The sequence below is a fragment of the Cupressus sempervirens genome, chromosome 1 (assembly GCF_028749045.1).
Source record: "Cupressus sempervirens isolate cs-2001-9-10 chromosome 1, ASM2874904v1, whole genome shotgun sequence".
Lineage (NCBI taxonomy): Eukaryota > Viridiplantae > Streptophyta > Pinopsida > Cupressales > Cupressaceae > Cupressus > Cupressus sempervirens.
Genome location: NC_143118.1, coordinates 289,900,703 through 289,910,606, shown reverse-complemented (window position 1 = coordinate 289,910,606; position 9,904 = coordinate 289,900,703). Strand labels below are relative to the sequence as shown.

General features: G+C 33.0%; 2 pseudogenes; one reads left to right on the top strand and one right to left on the bottom strand.

Moving 5' to 3' along the window:
* Positions 1-500: 500 nt before the first annotated feature.
* Positions 501-1,972, bottom strand: LOC149577238 (uncharacterized; annotated as a pseudogene).
* Positions 1,973-2,091: 119 nt separating this feature from the next.
* On the top strand, positions 2,092-9,158 carry LOC149577237 (uncharacterized; annotated as a pseudogene).
* Positions 9,159-9,904: the final 746 nt, after the last annotated feature.

The following is a 9,904-nucleotide window of genomic DNA, read 5'->3' as shown; positions in this document are numbered from 1 at the left end:
CTCTTCATGGGGAACTTCAAAAAAATGAGTAGAATTGAGCAATGTGTGATCTAGATCCAGCACTAAATAGAGTTTTTTTTGTAGTAGTAGTAACTTCTTTAGATCATTATCATGTAACTATGAACTTCTCTGCCTGTGAGCTCAAAATCCTAAAAAATATTTGCATATGAAATGGTTTCAGTTACAAAAACATATAATTGAATTTTATTTGCTGAAAGATCAATGCAAGGAATTATACAAGGAAAATTTAAGACTAGTTGTATTGTCTACAGAAAATCAGTTTGTAAAAACATTTACAGAAAGGGTATTTTCTTATAGTTGAGTCACAATTCAAGGAAATTGAACAAATAATTAAATTTTGATATTTTTCCTTCATATCAAGTGTACCAAAAAAAATGTAAGCATTATCACATTGTCTTGGGAAAGAAAAGTTAGTCGTATAGACACCATTGAATAGGGACAGATTCACAATCCAATCATTCAAAAGTGATGATTTATCATTAATTTTCCATAGAATTGAGTCATCTTGATCTCTCATCCAATTCTGCCATGACAACAAGTTCTTGCTTTTTACATTTTTTGCAATTGTCTTTGTGGTCATAGAGCCAATTTTCTCAAAGGCTACCTGTTATTCAGAAATACATAGTGATTTGTGAAATTTTAAATCAAGTTAATATGAGACAACCATGTTACACATGATTTCCATTATACAGAGGGATTGCAAAGAAGTGTTTCTAATGATAATCTTTGATTCTTTAGTATAGACTTGCATGGTTAAAATGAAAGATCATGATTAAATTGTGTACCTTTAATAATGCATGAGGATCAAATGCATGATGGGTTGTATCATGAAAAATACTAATGACATCTCCAATTTATTGAGTCATTAATATGTCATCCTCCCTCATTTGTTGGCATAAGAAGAAATATATTGAGTCAAAAGAAAACCCTATAAATATAACAATTCCATTCTTTACAAAGCTTTAAAAGAACCCAACAAAAAAATCATGTAAGGGTATCATGTATGATACTACAAAAAGTGTTGTAAAAATATAAATAGCTTGTCAATAAAATAAATAGACTTTCCTTGAAGGTAGTTAAGGCTACTTGAAATAAAACCTTAGCATTCTCATTGAACAAAACATCCCAAACACACATTATAGTCTATAGTGACATCCACAAGAGCATAATTATAAGACATGTGAAGGGCTTATATAGTATAAACAAAATGTTTTGCACACAACACAAACTTTAAATTGAAAACTAAATACCCACTTCACATGGCAAGCTCTTCGCAAATAGATAGACAAACCATTATGTTGCTACAAGAGAGACATCAAATTCCAAATGCTCCAAATTTTGAAGAAACACTACCATATGATGAGAAAAGTAGAAAAAAACAAGGATATGGGTCAAAAAATATCCTAGAAAAAGAAGGTTTCTACACTAACAATTCCAATCATTATACAAGAGAGTTCTTAATCTTTACCTAGGTAGTTTTTTATTCCAAGAGGTCCCTAAATACCCTTTGTTCAATGTGATATCCTGATAGGTTGTTTGTGTAGCAGTCATTGATTAATACATTCTCCAAAAGCATGACAAGCATCCAAAACACATCCTCCTCAATTTAGCCCAATTCATATCTCCTAGAGCTTCATAATACTAGATTTAAACTGATGGCCAAATGCATATAGTAATGGTTTCTCCAAATGACTACACGGTGTTAGGATTTAAATTGTTGAGTAAACATGTGTCATACTATCACAAAACATATATTTAGCAAATAATTGCTAATCATACATTTAAAACCTAATTTAGGTATATGTAAATGATTCCAACTCAAACCAATGCAAAACTAAATTTAGTCCTATTAGTTGCATATTTGGCTATTCCAGTTACCTGCCAGAACTCGACACTGGTATTATTTTTTAGAGACCTTATCTTGCATATTAGACCTTAAGTATTGAGTCATGCGACCATTTTTTTTTAAATAAAAGATGGTCATAATGTTTAGCAAGTAGAGATGCAACAAAAACTCCTCTAATTTTAATTTGTTGATTGGCTTGTCATCTATCAAAGTTGTTTCTAAACATGACTGATGTTAGAAGGGTTAAATAGTGCATGTCTTTTGTCATTGTTTGGTTGTTGTATGCATAATTGTTTTGGTACTATATTCTATTAGAATTTGCTACAATCATTTTTTGCATTCTTTTAGAAGAAGAAATAGTTGTAGACACATGAATGATGAGGCAAATTAATATGGATATTCTGAATGCTTTGTTAAGATATCTGGCTTTTCTATGTAGATGTAGGTAGCACACAACTTTTAATTGAAATGCCTCTAACTTGAAGGTTAGAAATCGTCAACTGTATCAAGATCGTAGTTGGCTTTCGTTTACATGCTAGTCAGGGTGGATCTATGTTGAGGAGATATTTAGCTTGTACTTATTCTCTGATATATTTTTTCTACCTGTGTGTTATCGGAGGGCACTGCTATAGCTACCAAGAGATCTTTTGTTGCATGCTTCAATAATTTATTATACCATTTACTATAGCATGAGATGTATGCCTTTAGAAAAAAGGTTAAAAATAAAGATGCATTTGCAACTTGTTTAAAATGAAAGAAGCCAATAAGAGGGGTCTAGCTCTAAATAAAAGCAAGTGAAGGGGCTTTGATAACTAAATGGATGTCCACAAATATACCATCTTTACATTTATGAAAAGATTTATCAGATTTTCAATGCAAAGTATTTATTTCTATATTTTTTGCAGGATCTCCCATGTACTTTCCCTTCACATCCCTGGCTAGATAGTTCAGATGGACATGCAACATTATACAGGGTGCTTGTGGATACTCTTTTCCTGACTCTCACATTGGTTATTGTCAAGTGTGGCTAGTATTTTTTTTTTAATTTAATACTTATTCTTTTATGGAAATGCTAACAGGAACTGTTTCCAACAACCTGAAATTTTTCCAAATATATTTAAATAATGAAAGTACTATAAATATTGTCTTCAAGATATACTTAAGGGAGAAACATTTTTCCTCAAAAGAGGCTTGAATTATGTTGTTGTATTTTTACTACTTGTCATGAAAACTGAGGAGGATGTATTTTGGATGCTTGTCGTGCTTTTGGAGAATGTATCAGCTAATGACTACTACATAGACAACCTGTCAAGATGTCACGTTGAATAGAGGGTATTTAGAGACCTCTTAACAAAAAAAATGTGTAGGTAAAGATTAAGAAATCTCTTGTCTAATGATTAGAATTGTCAGCGTAGAAACCTTCTTTTCCTAGGATATTTCTTGACTTGTATCCTTGTTTTTTCTACTTTTCTGATCATATGGTAGAGTTGCTATGCATTTGGTGCATTTGGAATTTGATGTCTCTCTTGTAGCAATAGAATGGTTTCTCTATCTGTTTTCAAAGAGCTTGCCATCTGAAGTGACTACCAAGTTTTCATCCTAAAGTTTGTGTTATATGCAACACATTTTTTTTAATACCATATGCTAATTATGCTCCTATGGATGTCACTATAGACTACAATGTGTGTTTGGGATTTTATGTTCAATGAGGGTACCATAGCTTTATTTTGAGTAGCCTTGGCTACCTTTAAGGCAAGTCTATTTATTTTATCGACAAGCTATTTATATTTTTGCAACACTTTCTATAGTATCATACATGATACCCTTAAGAGATTTTTTTTTTGGGTTCTTTAAAACTTTGTAAAGAATGCAATTGTTGTATTGATAGGGTTTTCTTTTGATAGGACATATTGGTAGCTCAACATATTGGAGATGTCATTATTATTTCACACAATACAACCCATCATGCATTTGATCCTGATCTATTATTAAAGGTACAAAATTTAATTGTGATCTTTCATTTTAACCATGCAAGTCTATACTAAAGAATCAAATATTATCATTATAAAAACTTCTCTACAATCCCTCTATATAATGGAAAATCATGGGAAACATGGTTGTCTCATATTAACTTGATTTAAAATTTCACAAATCACTATCTATTTCTAAATAACAAGTAGCCTTTGAGCAAATTGGTTCTATGACCACAAACATGTAAGGAAACCTGCAACAAAAAATATAACCATTTCCACATAATAGATTTGAAATAAATATGTAATTGGAATCCACATGCAAGAGAATTGAAAAAATACCCACAAAAATGTGACACAATATATACCCTGGGAAACCCTCATTGAGGGAAAAACCCAGCCTCCAAAAGCATCCATCACCATGTATTAGTAAGCAAAAATACCATTGCAATACAATCATGAAAGCCTTCAAAGACATAGCCACAACCAAGAAATCCATGTGAACAAGCATGAATCCACACATCTCATGCCATGCTTCCAACCTTCACAGATGCTCCCTTGGCTAACCTATCAAGCCTTGTCCCGCTTGACTCTTTCCCTTTTTCCTTTCTTCTTCTCTCTTATCTCTACAACTACCCTTGTGGCTACTTATATAGTAGCAAGTCCCACAAAACCACCAAGTGGTATTACATAAACCATGTGCTACCTAACCTATTGACCTTGCATTTAATATCAAAAATTTAATTCTTTTTTCCAATATTAAATAATTACATGAAATATTATCACAATGTTACAATACAACTCATCAAGTATATCCCATGGGAGTCTTTACATGTTGCATGTCCATCTAGGTGCTATATTACATAATAAAATAAAATAATACAATATAACAATATTATACAATGTGTGCAACACCCATTATCTCAACAATCTCCCACTTGTTGTATACATTAATGCACAGGGTCAATCTGTAGCCACATATATGAACAAGGAAACAATTCCTCCCAGCACATCCACCATCATGGATCAAAGTAAAACAAGTGGTCCATCCTAGTACCTATAATAATATCAAAGTATCTAGCATCTCAAACATGAATGATGTCACCTTCTATTATGCCACTACCACCGGACATTCATAGAAGCCATCCATAGAGAAAGCTACCCAACCTATCACATTAGAAGATCATAAAATCTTGTACCAAATGAAATACAAAGCACAAAAAACTTGATCCAAAGGTAATCATATGTATCCATAGTTGTCAAAATATCCATAGCTGAAATAGCACCCACAACAAGTGCCAAACCCAGCCAACTATCCATACCTCCAAAGGTATACCAAGTGAATCTCAAATCATCAACATATCCAATCTGTAACCTACAATCACAAGCCTCAAGAGCAATACCTACCACATATATATACCAAGAAGCTCCCACTGCAAAATATAATGTCAAATCTATAAACAATCCACTCACAACATCTCAAAGAAGTGAATCCATGTAGTCTCAAGGACATCCACAACAATACATAAACTAATAACCTGCAAGAACAACTCTTGTAGTTCAAGTTTCCAACACTCTCCCAAGTTCTCCAAAACCAACAAAGGAAAGAGATAAAAGAATAACCATGTCATCTCTTACATGACATAAATAAGCACAAACCAGTGATCATGATCTCTAACCAATCTCAAATCCAATGTAAGAAAAACCAAACATCCAAGAAGATGACCAAGACCAAAGAGAAACCATGCAAATTGTAACATGTATCATGTCCTTCTACACACACCTCTAGATGTAAACTATGCAAGAATTATCTCCTTCATAAAACCCTAGCAAGAAGCCACAACAACACCCAAATCATACCAAACTAATCATGGATGTAAGCCTCTCACAAGAAGATAAAACTCATAAACCATTCCTAATCCAAAGAATACGTCCAATATAAAACCATCTCCCAAACTCAACCATCATAAAAACATATGAAAATGGAGATAACCAATGCTAATCCACCTTTCAAATGAACCCTCTAGAACTAAATTAAGTACCATAGCTCAAGATCCATATCCATGAAAGACAAGCATAAACATAATGCACCTAAGAGAAATAATGGGCTATACCTCTCAAGTAGAAAATTGATGAGTAGACCAAGAGTGGGGAATGAGTAGACCAAGTTATCAAAGTCTCCAAACAAGACTCCTCTAAGAACAATCTCCTCTCAAGTCCATATCAGGTGAATGCCCCTTAGACTTTTTGTTGAAACCAAATAACTATCAAAACAAATACTTCTCTAATCCAAGAGAAATCAGAATTACTACCATCTCTAAGTATCCATGAGAACCTATAAACAATCAATCTATGCCAACTCCAAATGTAACATAGCAATATCATGAAGTATCTAGCTTATGATCAATGTACTCAATACCAAGAAACTAAACCAAGATCATTGTCAAAATTCCAACCATGGTCTAAGGGACATAAACATGACAACATGATCTAACCATCTCAACCAAAGAGATAACATCCTCTATATGAACATAATATAAAATTTCAAAACTTTAAACACTTATCAAGAGTATACCATGACATAAAAAATGAAACATCCTAACACCAAGGATAACATGTTAAATGAAAGTGTAAACCACACCTTTACCAACAACCCCATTAGTCCTCAAGATGCACCCATCTCCACACACCATAAAGAAAAGCATCTCCACATACCATGAAGAACCATCTCCACACTCCATGAAGATAACCAAGAACCCCACAAGTCCTCAAGATCTAACCATTTTTACACACCATGAAAATAACCAAGTGCACCATGCAAATGTCAAAGATGCTTTTGCAGCAACATGATCTAAGATAAATCTCCAACATCTACAAACACTCAATAAATATATCAATGCCAAAACCTCCCACTCAACTGTAGTACTAAGTAACCCATGGCATCATAAAATCCATCTCCTACAAGAAGATCCTCTAGGTCTATGCACACAACCAAAGTGTCAATAAAAAGTAAAACAAAGATCTCCAAAACAAGAAGATACAAACCAAAACCAAGAACTAATCCTACACTGTCACCTCATCACTATCACAAGCTCCTACTAAACCATGTATCCAAGCTATCCATGACATCATGATGGAAAAAAACCATCCTCTAACTATTAGAATCAACCAAGGCATCAAACCATCAAAGAATTCAAAGTGCACATCATGAGCTCCTCAAAAGAGATCAAATAACCATGATCCTCAACAAAGAAGATATACCACCATAACCAAATTAGGAATCCAAACCAATGAACATCAAGGATGTACCTATATATCCAATCATTTCATGCCAAAATCCATGATCACATTAATGAATTAAGCATCTGACCCTCAATATGTCCAATCTGTCTGCATCAAATAGTCAACCACAATCCTCCACCATGACTATACCTAGTAACAAAATCTCATCCCTTATACATGAAGAAAAATTATAAAATCATATGACTTAGGGCATAGACAACCCAAATCCAAGCTACCAATTTGAATATGCATCAACAATGAAATATCAATGGGCAAAGACAACCCATAACCAAGCTATAAATGCAACCTATAAGTATAGACCGCTTACAACACTACACAACTTGTAGACCCAAAAATTCATCATACATATCCAAACCAAATATTGATAATCATATCATCATTAGACCAATCTGAAATATAAACTAAGTATACAATGACATCAAATCTTAAATCTCCAGGCATACAATGTCATAAACTCACAATGCTACCATAGTCAATATATACCATAAACTATTCAAATTAATATATCACCAAATAAACCATGCCAAACTTGCACCAAATATGAACTAATGGGTAGAGTTCTCTAAGATCTTTTCATTGACTACTCAAAGTCCAAAACCTAACTCTATATGCCCAAGTTATGCTTTAATTTGTGCTCAAAATAAACAACATTTGAATTTTAAGCTCTTAAAACCTGAAAAAATGTAGGTACCACTTTGAATTAGCTTTCCAACCCCTATAAGAAGTCTAAAATCTAATATCTAAAGAGAAAGTTATGGTCATTTTACTAAGATAGTCTTTTTACCATTTTCAATATTTTTTTTTTCTATGATGAAAATTCTAACAGGATTAAATTTGACAGCCATCATGGGCTAAAACTAAAAAACTTTTTCATTTCCTCTAAATGTGGCCAAACTAGGGTATATTTTATATCAAAATTTATAGAAATGTCGACCTAGATCCAATGGTGAAGTTTTTTTTTACCCAAGAGGTCCTTTTTGTAAGCTCTCCCTAAAACCCTCATTTAAATGAAACATCCAAAAAATCCTTTTGTCTAATAATTTCACATGCCTAAAATCTACCAATATTCCATCATAATAGCAAACCCAAAATCCTTAGATCTACAATAAACAACTCATATATCTTGCCTTTTATTTTATCCTCTCACGTATTCCCATGGATTCAATCTAGGGTTACAACAATAAAACCATAGCTATAATACCACTTGTAAGGAAACTTACAACAAAAAATATAAAAATTTCCACATAACCCATAATAGATTTGAAATAAATATGTAATTGAAATCCACATGCAAGAGAATAGACAACATATCCACAAAATATGACACAATATATACCTTGGGAAACCCTCATTGAGGGAAAAACCTAGCCTCCAAAAGCATCCATCACCATGTATTATTCAACAAAAATAACATTGCAATACAACCATGGAAACCTTTAAAGACATAGCCACAAGCAAGAAATCCATGTGAACAAGCATGAATCCATGCATCCCATGTCATGCTTCCAACCTTCACAAATGCTCCCTTGGCTAACCTGTCAAGCATTGTCCCACTTGACTCTTTCCCTTTTTCCCTTCTTCCTCTCTCTTATCTCTACAACTACCCTTGTGGTTGCTTATTTAGTAGCAAGTCTCACAAAACCACCAAGTGGTATTACATAAACCATGCGCCACCTAACCCATTGACCCCACATTTAATATTGAAAATTTAATTCTTTTTCCCAATATTAAATAATTACATAAAATATTCTCACAATGTTACAATACAACTCATCAACTATATCCCATGGGAGTCTTTACATGTTGCACATCCATCTAGGTGCAACATTACATAATAAAATAAAATAATACAATATAACAATATTATGCAATGTGTGCAACACCCATTATCTCAACAAAACACAATTACAAAACAACATAAAAAGCAAGAACCTGCTATCATGGCAGAATTGGACAAGAGATCAAGATTGCTTAATTCCATGGAAATGAATGATAAATCATCACTTTTGAATGATTAGATTTTGAATCTATCCCTATCCAATGGTGTGTCCATACCAATAACTTTGCTTTCCCAAAATAATGCCATAATGCTTGCATTTGTTTTGCCTATTTTCAATTTTGTCCTTTGCATTTGATTTGACAACTTTTGTGTATCATCTTGGGCTAGAAAAGAATTCAAAAATTAAACATGATCTTTGTATTATCACTAAAATTATTTTTAAAGCTTGTCATTTGACATACAAAGATTGGTGTGAGATTTAATTTTGGTGCAATAGATTGAAAGATACCTCTTTTTAATGTATTAACCTACAATGTGCTACATCCTTAGACTCCTTCACATTCTTTATTTGTCTAATTTCATAAACAAACATACAGACTCAAGTGGTGAATCTAGTACACATAGTAAAATTATTGCTTCTTTCCACTAACCAACATGAGAATATAGTAGCGATAATTTATTTATTTTAAATCCCTAGGCCTTGTAATTTTTCTAGGGTTAATTTCCTTGGTGATTTTGTTGGTTGATTGTGTAGAGGGTGTGAATTGCATTTGAACTAGAACTTCACATGTTTTGGCATCAATGCTAAACATTGGCTTATGCGTTTGGATGCCTGACAAGTTAGAACATAGATTTAGGGGAGTAAACATTCTTCTTCATATCAACTTGAATCTAAATTTTGGTGACTCATTCAAAGAACAAGATTACATCAAGAATTTGATTTGGGGAAACATTAGAGGAGGCCACACTTTGGAGGGAAGTTCT